This window comes from Ovis canadensis, chromosome 1 (assembly GCF_042477335.2).
Source record: "Ovis canadensis isolate MfBH-ARS-UI-01 breed Bighorn chromosome 1, ARS-UI_OviCan_v2, whole genome shotgun sequence".
Lineage (NCBI taxonomy): Eukaryota > Metazoa > Chordata > Mammalia > Artiodactyla > Bovidae > Ovis > Ovis canadensis.
In genome coordinates, this window is record NC_091245.1 from 38,485,707 (window position 1) to 38,497,529 (window position 11,823).

An 11,823-nucleotide genomic window follows, 5' to 3' on the forward strand; every position below is an offset into this window, starting at 1 on the left:
GTGAAACATTGGAGATATTTACATGGCCCCGAAGGATCTCCCCACAGAATACTTATTAATTACACAGGGGGAATTGCAAAGAGGAAAATACTAATTTTATAGTGGAGAAACCTGGCTGACACCATCTTCTATATTAAGTGATCAATGTTAGCGTCACTAATAATGGAATGAGCTGACATCTGTGTCTCTTGATATGATGCACTGCAAGAGACACAACATCACTTATCTGGTGATGCTGTCAAAAATGCAAAATCTGAATTTAATTATGAGGAAACATCAGATAAACCTGAGTTGAAAGACAGCCTACAAAATAATTGGCCTATGCTCTTCAAAAATGTCAAGGTCATGAAAAGAGTAAGAAAGACAGTAACTGTTCCAGAATGAAAGACATTAAAGATAGGAAAATGCAATATGAAATCCTTGACTGGTTCCTTAAAAATTATTTTTGTACTACTGTATAGGATATTATTAAGGTAATGAGCAAATATTGAATAATGTCTAAAGATTAGAAAATAATATTGTCTCACTGTTAACCTCCTGATTTTGACAACTGTACAGTAGTTATGTAAGAGAATGTCCTTGTTTTGGGGAATTGCACATTGAATTATTTAAAAATAAAGGGGCAGCATGTCTGCAACTTACTCTCACATTTATATTTTAAATTAAGTGTGGCTAATGTTAAAATGGGAGAATTTAGTTGAAGAGTACCCAGAGAGTATTCATATAACTTTCGAAACTTTCCTGTAAGTTATTATGAAATGAAATGTTATCAAAAACTAGTGTATCTCTTCCTTAAAAATCATTGTCTTTTTAAAAATGTGAGCGTTACTTATGTTTTTTAAACCAATCTTTGGGACATTGATAGTGCTGGTTCAACATATATTTTTGGCATCCACTTTGTGCTTGAGTCTAAGGACATAAAAAAAATTTAGCCTTGCCCATGTGAAGTTTACAATCTAGTAGAGAAAATAACTTGTACAAACAATTGCCTAAATGTAGTTATTAAGTGATCTGTTCTTGCAACAGTACATATACCTCACAAAGTCTCACCTATGTGTAGACCACATTACATTCCTTTCCTTATGAAAATGCAGATGAAAAAAATTTTTTGAATGTCCTTTCTGTCCCATAATAGAGCTGCAACCACAGAAAGCCATTGAAAGTCCACCCAGCTGACTCTTTCAAGTGTGTTTCTGTTGGAGAGACAGAAATTAAAGAGGGAAATGGTAGTGAGGGTTTTTTTGTAAGCTAAAATACTTTCCATCTTGAAAAGCAATGAACTCTGCTGTAGAAGCAGGGCATGTTTTCAAACCTCCTGTTCATTACAGAGATATGCATCTAAGGAACTTCCAGCCATGTTCTGGGTGACTGTTTTTGAAATTCAAACAAAAAGGAGATTGTTACAGAACTCACAGGGCAGTTCTGAAAGCTTCATTAATTCTCATAATAATTTCCAATTAATTCATTTAGTCACTTCCTGATATTCTGAAATCAAGAGTTTTAAAAGCTGCTACCTTTAACCTTAGGTGAAATTTAAAATGTGACTTTAACTGCTCCAACCTAAGCTAACATTTTAGCCATTAAAAAAAAATGCAAAGCAAAGTCTGGGCCCAAGTCTGAGATGAGTTATTTGCAATCATACTCTTCATTCCTGCTGTCTTTGGAATGATGAGTCCTGACACTCCCAGAGGATACTAAGGATTTAGTGAAAAATGGAATTAACCAGGTGCTTCTCCTGGCTGGGGGCCTGAGGCATGATAACAGAGGGGATATCAATACAGCCATAATGGGAACACATCCAAAATTCTCCAGCTCAACTTGTCCAGTGTAATTATAGCTCCGTGATGGAGGAGTGGGAGTGGGGGCAGGAAGGAGGTGGGCGATGGAAGGTTTTCAGGAACTTCCCTTCTGCCATCCTTGACCTTGTAACTCCTCCGGTCATTATGGCCCCCCACCTGGTTGGGGTGCATCTACTCCCTAAGGTGCTGCCGCCCTGCTCAGATCTGCCCCCTGCCTCAGCTGTTGCAGCCTCAGAGATATTCTGGACACAGCTGGGGTTGCCACCCCCCTTCCTCCTGTGAGCTACCACCCATAGATTTCAGCTTTTAAATGCAAGTCTCTCCATTTTTAGAAAACTGGACACGGAAATACCTCAACCCACAGGCTAATAAATTGAGAAATGAGACTGTGTTCTTCAAAAAGATTTCCCAGAAAATCCTGCTGAAAACTGAGCTTTCCTGATAAGCAGAGGCAGATTTACCTCTGACAAAGCTCACCCTACAAGGTCCCACTACAAGGTCTCTCCTTGCAAAATTCCTGACACTTCATGTATATATTCATACCTTTGTTACAAATTTGCAAAAGCACAATAATTTAACTGCAGTTGGTTAAGGCTATTGTCTCCTTACATGGCAACCCCTCTCCCACACCTTCATACTACTCTCCACTGTGCTGGGAGTTTTGGGGTTTCTGAGAATCCAGGCAAAGAACGTATGAGTTGGATCTAAACTCATTTAGTCTGGATTTAGTGGGACATTTTTGCATGGCTCAAATTCACTTTGATGTGTAGTTAACTATTGTTGGGCTTCCCTGGTGGCTCAGAGGTTAAAGCGTCTGCCTGGAATGAGGGAGACCCAGGTTAGATCCCTGGGTTGGGAAGATCCCCTGGAGAAGGAAATGGCAACCCACTCCAGTACTCTTGCCTGGAGAATCCCATGGAGGGAGGAGCCTGGTAGGCTACAGTCCATGGGGTCACAAAGAGTTGGACGTGACTGAGCAACTTTACTTTCTTTCTTTCTTTCTTTCTTTAACTATTGCTAGACAGCCTAAGGTAGAAACAGCTCTCAGGAACGTTTCGGCCAGCCACGCACTGACACACTCAGATTCACAAAGGACTGACGCTCATGCATGCGTGTAATGGAGAAGGAACCCGTTAGAAGAAACACTGGCTAGAAGAGGCATTCCTCTCTCAAAGGACCATGGCCCAGCAGGTCTCAGTTTCCATACCAGTGAAAGCCCTACTCTTCTGCCTGTGAAGTTCTAGAAGCTTCTTTCTGCTCAAGGAGGCAGGGAATTCCTTTGTGTACAGGGAACACTGGAGTGAGGTGAAATTAGCACTGCCCGAGAGTTCCAGCTCTCAGTGAATGCTCTGTGTTGATCTGGTAAAGACCACTACTCCCCCTTCTCAGGGTTGTAGTAGACCCATTTCTGAAAAGCTGTTTTTTTGTAAGTGAAATGTTTAAATATCCTGGAGGATCTCAGTATTAAGAAGGATCCCAGGGAGAACCTTCATATAAACAGATACTTGATTCTATGTTATTCTATTCCAAGTTTTAGGGTTACAAATAATAACCAATATACTTTGGACACTTGCTTCATGCTAGGCACTGTGTTCAGTATGTTTAATGTGCTAAATTATTTAATCTTCATATTAACCCAATAGTCACTTAATTATTTCAGTTTTACAGATGAGTCAATTGAGGCTTATTAAGTAACTTGCTGAGGGCTTCCTAATTCTGAAGTGTTAGAAGCAGCCTTCAAAATTTATATTCATTTGAGTTTTAGGAATTGCTTTTTACTTAATTTAATTTTTATATTTATACAAAATATAAACATGTTTCTATAGTCAAATCTATAAAAATATTGCTTCCATTTTCCCTGCCCCCCTCCATGCTATTTCATCCTTTCCCCACAGGTAACTCCTTTTCTGTGGTTTATCTTTCCAAAACTTTTATGGTTTATCCCTTCCAAAAATTTTGTATATGTAAGCAAATATCCATTTTGCTGAATTTAAAGGAAATAAAACCAAAAAAAGTACTTAAAGTTAATTGTGTAGAGTGGAAGGTATAAGCATATAAAAACTATTCCAAAGTAACTTTAAAACACAGTCATTTGATTGCTGTGATTGCTTTGGAAGACACCAGGGGACCAGCTCTCAATACACAGGCACACACTCCATTCTGTTTCAGAGCCTGCATCCTGTAAAAGCCAAATGGCAACAGTAATGACACATTGAAATACCTGGCTTTACCAGCAACTGAGCTGTTTCGTTAAGGCCTCAGTCAGTCATGTCTTTGTTTGGTGGTAGTTTAGTCGCTAAGTCATGTCCAACTCTTGTGACCCCATAGACTGTGGCCTGCCAGGCTCCTCTGTTCATGGAATTTTCCAGGCAAGAATAATGCAGTCAGTTGCCATTTCCTTCCCAACCCAGGGACAGAACCTGGATCTGCTGTACCGACGGAGGTCTCTGCAGGTGGATCCTTTACTCACTGAGCTACAGGGATGCCTTGTCTTTGAGTGGCAGCTCAAAACTCTAAGGCTGTCTTGAAAACATTTCAAGTGGCCTGTAGTTAAAGAAGTTGACTCCTCTTTTTTATGGTTGGTGGATATGAACAAAGTAGTTTGTCTTGAACATTTAGGATCAGCTGGATTCATACCATGGATTCTAGACTTGAAAAGTGATCCCAGAGCAGAGCAAACCATTTCTAGTTTTCTTCCTTGAAATTTTTTCACCTTCAGGTATTAAATTTGCCTTTCAGAGAAATTCTAGGCCAAACATATGCATTTGTATATTATGCGACATTGCCAAAATTTTTACATTGTGTGAACCTGAAGTGTAAATCATTGCAAGTCTTGTTGCTGTTGCCATGTTTTCCCTGCAGCCAGGTTGTGGGGCACAACAGGCATCTAAGTTGTTATTAATTGAGCATGGGAAATGCCACAGCTGGTCTATTGAGTGTAGAGTTTCTACTGGTTTAATTTTAGTAAAGATGAATATTTATAAGGGTTTTGGTGGCCTTGTTCATTATTTCAGTCTCTTTTCACATAAAATCCTGGATTCCTCAGCTATGAATTCTATTAAGGAGGGGTTCCCAGAGTCAGAGAAGAAATAATATATAAATCTTAACCATTCCATTCATTTCCAAGTGGTTTCAGATTTGATCTTTGTATTAGAGCCATGGGTTATTTATTTTTTCAAATGGCACCTTCCAGTGGGCCTACCTCATGTGGCTGTTGGAAGGATTAAATAAGATGCTGCGGGTAATGTCTTTGTCATGGAGCCTGGAATGTAGTGAGTGCTTAATAAATAGTGGCTGGAAGCAGAGTGCACTCTAGTGTTGCGCTGCTTGAGGGTGAATCTCAGCTTTCCTACTCACTGTCTCTATGATTCTGAGCAAATAAGTTGACTTCTCTGTGCTTCAGTTGTCTCACCTGAAAAATAGGGAAAATGATAGTCCCACCTCAGAGGGTTGTTGCAAGATCAAAACATTTCCATCATGAACATCAAAAACATATGTTTGTGTAAGTTAACATGCAAAGCACTCCAAAAATGCCTAGCACACTATAAGCATTATTTAAATATTCACTTTTAATATTAGGAACAATTCCAAGATAATAAACTAAAGTGATAAAATGGTTTTATCAGAAGATGCAAAGTGTTTATGTAAGTATTTATAATTAGTATTGTTCTAATTTTTATTACTGTTGTTATGTACCTTTAACATTTATCTGATGTCACAGGCACTCTGCTGAGCAATTCCTAAGCATTGCTTATCTAATCCACTCAACATTCCCCATAATAGATGAGGAAACTAAGACATAGAGAACAAAAGGGACTTGTCCAACAATCAGCCAACTTGAACCACAGTGTATCCTACTTCAGACCTCTTATATCACTTTATTATACATCTTACAACAGTCTAAAGCTGTTGCTAACAAAAATGCACGTACAACAGAATGATGGAAAAAAAGTATCTGGGAAGGGGGCCAATGATTGAGACTGGAACCTGGGTTAATATAGTTATTACATCAAGCATTAATTTAGAGCTAAGCTTCCCAGCAACCAAAGCAAAACAGAACATGCAATGTGTCATATAGTATCTGATTTTAAGAAACAAGCCATGCTCTGTCTTCTCTCACCCTGAACCTGATGTACTCCTACTCATTTATTCATCCATAAAAGCTAGTAAATATCTACATTTGCCAGACACTTTTCAGTCCTTCAGAAGACACAGTAGTTCCTGACACCAAACTGTCAGCTAATTTTACATTGTGGTTTTTCATAGGACAGATATGGGGTGAACTATTGAATAATGTCTTCATGAAAGCTGGTGCAAGAGCTGCATGATCATCTGAGTGGCCACTTTTGGTGCCAGACCTCAATAAAGGCAGGTAGCAGCATATTCAATCCATGGGTCCTGGCAGGGCTAAGTACCTCAGAGCTCTTTGCATGGCTATGAACTGCTATGATCTGTTCAACTGAAAATAACCTACGATGCCATTGTATAAGATGGTGCATTGTTTTACTTGACTTGAAACTGTAAAAGGAGCAGCAGGCCTAAAGATTTAAGAGGAAATTATGGAAGAAATTGAAATTTTTTAAATGTTAAATTCATCCATTGAGGTAATATATTTTCCTGAAAATTGGGGAAAACTAGATTTTAGGAATAGACTATCTTGATACAGCCATAGAAAAGTAATGATCATACAATAAAATTACAAGTAAGAAGATAGAGCTCTTTTCTCTTTTCTTTTAAAAAAATTTTTATTAGAGTATAGGTGATTTATAATGTTGTGTTAATTTTAGGTGTACAGCAAAGTAAATCAGTTATGTTGTTGTCGTTTAGTAGCTAAGCCTTGTTCAACTCTTTGCAGTCCCAGAGAGCCCCACCAGGCTCCTCTGCCCATGGAATTTCCCACATAAGAATATTGGAGTGGGTTGCCATTTCTTCCTCTAGGGGATATTCCTAAGGATCGAACCTATTTCCCCTTCATTGGCCGGTGGATTCTTTACCACTGAACCACCAGGGAAGCCCCAGATCAGCTATGCATTTACATATATCCACTTTTTTACTTTCATTTTTTTACTTTTTATTTTTAAAAAGTTTTATTGAAGTACATACATTGTTGTGTTAGTTTCAGGTATACAGCAAGGTGAATCAATTACACACATACATGAATCTATCCTTTTTCAGATTCCTTTCCCATACAGTTATTATAGAACACTGAGTAGAGTTCCCTGTGCTGTACGATAGGTCCTTATTTGTTATCTATTTTATATGTATAATAGCGTGTATATGTCAATCCGAGTCTCCCTCCCAGTTTCTCTCTCCCCCACTGCCTTTCCCCCTGGTAACTGTAGGTTTGTTTTCTACATCTGTGACATTATTTCCACTTTGTAAATAAATTCATAAAAATATGGAATGCTTCACAAATTTGTGTCGTCCTTGTGCAGGAGCCATGCTACTCTTTTATGTATAATTCCAGTTTCAGTATCTGTTCTGCCAAAGCAAGCACAAGGACAGAGCTCCTTGATGTCTCCCTTGTTGTCCATGGGAGTGTGGCTGAAGTTCGGGGGTCAAAGCAGGGAATGAGGAACCAGGACCATGGGTTGCTGCCCTCTAAGTCCCTAGGATGGGAGAAAGGCATCAGCCCTCTCAAGTCAGCCTGCTTCCATAGAATGAATTACCCGCGGTGCCATAGGCTGGGTATTCTATTAATATTTCTTACTCTGCCTCGGAGCCCAAAGGCAGCAGGCTAATGTGCTTTCTGTATTTCCAAGACAGGGTAGCTTAAGGCAGCATATCCCAAACTTCGATGAGGAAAAATCTTCGCTGGCAGCATACTTATTAACGTCTCCAGGACAATGTTCCTCGGACATGCTGATCTAATGTGAGTGTACGTGAATAAACTCTGGCCAATGTTCAAGATATGGGAAATAATCCTCATATTATGCTTTCATCTTGCTTTCAATTTTGGATGTTGGTTTTTCTTTAAACAGGCCTTCTGACTCACCGAAGCTCTTTGTGCAAGTAGATATGTTTGCATTTCAAAGTCTACATTTCCCAAGAAAGCTAAGTTCTGAAAACACATTTTGCTGTGATAAAGACTTTTATGGATTATAAAGCCAAACAAAAAGTACAATAAATTTAAAAGTTCTTTCTTACCATGAATTTAGACACACACACACAAAAATATTTATACAATCTTCTTTGCCTGTGAATCCACTGGGCAATGACATAACCAACACATTTTTTGAAAAATACATGTAGATATACATATGTGGGGGGCTTCCCCGAGGATTCAGCAGTTAGAGAACCTACCTGCCAATGCAGGAGACACAGAAGACACAGGTTCAATCCCTGGATTGGGAAGCTACCCTGGAGAAGGAAATGGCAACCCACTCCTGTATGCTTACCTGAAATAGCCCATGGACAGAGGAACCTGGCAGGCTATAGTCCAATGGGTCGCAAAGAGTTGGAAACTACTGAATGACTAAGCATATCCACACATACATATTTGGATGCGTTCGTGGGTAGTAACTATACTTCAGGAATATTAACTATTCTTCTCCTGTGGGGTGACTTTGACAAATTATTTCTTATGTATATTTCAATCTTGCCACCTGAAAAATGAAGGTGTGGGATTATACTGTTTTTAATATTTCCCCAAAGATGAGAATCCCTGGGAGCAGTGGTTAAACATTGAAATTACTAAACCCTATGTTTGAACTTCTGATGAAATGAATTTAAGTTGCTTGTTCATTTTTTTGTTTGCTTGCTTATACTCTTTGCTTGTTCATTTGTTTCTTTTTAAACAAAGGCTCTAGGTCTTTATCTTCGAGGAAGTTGAAAACTTGATTAGATGACTCAGGGACTTTCCATCTCTGTCATTCTGTAATTCTATAACTCAGTGAGGTGGAAGATCCATTAGCCCCCTCACTGGAAGCTACTGAGATTAAGATAAGACCTTGGGAAAGTTCTCTCTCTTAGGTTCTCCCCCATGAGGAGTGGCATCCAAGTAAGTTTGTGTGAAATAGACATCTACTTCTCCTAAGTCAGTGAGATGATAAGCCCCATGAAAACAACAAACAGCAGTTATGATGTGGTTATTAAAACTGTGAACACACTTCCCCTTAACTTTTCTAATCTGTTCTCCTAAATAAATATCCCACTCAGAATCTTGGTGTCTGTTCTCCTCCCCAAACCTCACATTGATAGCTTTGAACATCCAGAAGTGATTTGAGAACCTCCTAACTCCATGAGTGGCTCTGGAGGTAAAGAACATGGTGATCTGTGGTTAAACTTCAAACTACTACAAACATCAAGTCCATCCGCACTCTTGCTTGTCTGGAAGCCAGTGGGTCCCCCTGAGACTGATTTAACCATTTCTTGGAACTGGTTGGAAAAATGAAGGTTGGTTTTCCAATCAATCCTGTAAGATAATCAGAAGATGAAAGGCTTAAAGTTCCTGAGACTTCAGCTTCTCTAAAAGAAAACCTATAAAAGAAAACCTCTCTAAAAGAAAACCCAAACACAATCATTTCAATTTTAATTTTTAAAATTTCAGTTACCCTTTCCATCGTCCAAATCAATGATTCATGCAGGGAAGAAAGCAGCATTGTGTTCTGCTGTGGAAAGATTTTGGAATCTCTTTCCTTGAACATCTTTAATAACAGTCTTAATCAACATGAGAGAAAACAATTGACACTAGGGAAAGGAAATACAGATATGAGACTGATGAGGTTAAGTAAAAATCCTGAAATCTTGAATTTGAAATGGAGGTATCAGTATGAATCATGATATAGCTTTAAAACAAAATGGTAGTTTCTAGTTCTGTCCATGGAAAAGGCTTAGAAACAAATAACCAACCAAGTAGAATAAAACATGTAGTACAGATTGTGATCTTTAAATCCTGTTTTCCACCAAAAAGAGCCAGATTTCCTTGGAGAAATAGAAGAAGTGTTAGTTGCTCAGTTGTGTCCAACTCTTTGCAGTGCTATGGACTGTAGCCCGCCAGGCTCCTCTGTCCATGGAACTCTCCAGGCAAGAATTCTGAAGTGGGTTGCCATTTCCTTCTCCTGGGGATCTTCCTTACCTAGGAATCAAACCTACGTTTCCTGCATTGTAGGCAGTTTCTTTATTGTCTGAACCACCGGGGAAGCTCCCTTGGAGAAGTAGATGATTCCAAATCTGGGGTGAAAATTATAAGATGAGCTTGTATTGTGTTGCCTTGAGAGAAAGCAAGGAAACTTAAAACAACTAACATTGTGTCAAAGGTCTTGGGAACTAACTTAAAGAGAATCCCGCTAGTCAAAGATGGTACAATTGAACACTAATAAGAATAATCGTGCTAATATATTGAAACCATCAAGCATATTAAAAATACAAGAATTTACTATGGTATGTTTAAGTCCTCATTGGTCAAAAAAAAAAAAAGAAAAGAAAAATGCACTGGTCATGTTTGGAGGACCCTAGGGAGCAACTCACTATTTTGAAAACTGGTAAACAAAGGAAAAGCATCAAGCACTTAGCCTCTTTGGTATACAATCTCTGTTATTTCAGCCATGTAGTGGATTAGAAGAAGTTTCTCTTTATAGAGTAAATTTCAGCTAAATATTTTGTAAAGGAATGACCTAATTTGATTATTGTCAATTTACATTTCCTAATAGATCTATAAAATGATCACCAATAGTTGCTAATATCACAAAAAAGAAACAACAAGACTTTATGTGTCTCCTGATGGAAATATACATCATCCAGGAAGTATTCTTGCCAACAAATTCAAATTGGAATCTGATTAAGTCTCTAGCTCTAACCACGAATTTACAGGATGTACAAGGGTCAGAGAAAGATGAAATCAAGGAAATACAGACTATACAGAAAACTCTATAAGGCACTGACCCAGATTTCTCAATGAATAAATTACAAGGAAAAGAAGAAAAAGGAAGGAGGATGATCTTTAGGTTTAAAATCAGCTTAAATATATCAACTGTTCAATACATGGATTTCATTTGGATCCTGATTCTAACTAAAAATAGTTAACAGTTATGAGACAATCAGGAAGTTAGACCTCAGGCTGGATATACAATGATAAAAAAGGCATAATTTTTTTAATGTAGAAATTCTTTCAGTGATATTTTTTAATAGTTCTTATATTTTAAATGAGTGTACCTATTTACAGAAAAATGATTCAATAGCTGACATTTGCTCCAAAATACTCTAGCCTGCAGGGAGTAGAGAGTATAGAGAAAACTAAATGGATTATCAATTGATAATTATTAAGCTGGATGATGGTTACATGGGGGTCTCAATATGCTAGTCTCTCTACTGTTGTATATAGTATAATTTTTTCCAAAAAAATGAATTGATCATTCCCACTCTTGAAAGTATTTACTTTGTCCATTCTTGAAGGTGCCCAAAGAAGTCACCCATTGGTCTCATTCCTGTGGGAGGAGCTTTGCACGGAGATGGAAGAAGTGGGATGACCCGGCTGTATTCTTTCATTGAATTGAGGTATTTTAAAATACGTGATTTGAATAAACATTCAAAAGCAACTTTTTCCAACATCAACTTATTGTGGTTGTTTTAGGTGAGGGTGGAAGGCCACAAAGGACCATGATGTCAGATTCCAGAACACAATTTTTTCCCCCTTGAACATGATTTAAAACTCAAACCATCTTCATGAGTCTTTCTGAGGCCAAAAGGAAAATCCGGGCTCTTGGCCAGCACTCTCCCCCTCCTCCTTTCAGGACCAGCCTTTTCCCTCTCATTTCTTTAAAGAACAGAAACAAGTAGAAAAACCTGGAAAACATTATGCACCTTTGCAAAAATAAAACAAAAACATACTGTGTTAATTTCTCACAGCCTCTATAGTCAGAATCAGAATCTCATATTATTTTCAGATATGTGGGAGACTCTTCTGTTAGATATTCAGCCCAGCACAGCAGGAAGAAAACAGGATATACTGTAACAAGGTTGTAAATAGATTTAAACCCCTTGGGTTTCCTTGCCTGTAGCTTCCTAATGCCCTGCCTCACAGTGG

General features: G+C 38.3%; 1 non-coding gene across 1 annotated transcript; it reads right to left on the bottom strand.

The window, feature by feature from the left end:
- Positions 1-7,191: 7,191 nt before the first annotated feature.
- On the bottom strand, positions 7,192-7,296 carry LOC138431561 (U6 spliceosomal RNA). Its single transcript, XR_011253728.1, has one exon. It is a non-coding gene; the product is annotated as a U6 spliceosomal RNA (small nuclear RNA).
- Positions 7,297-11,823: the final 4,527 nt, after the last annotated feature.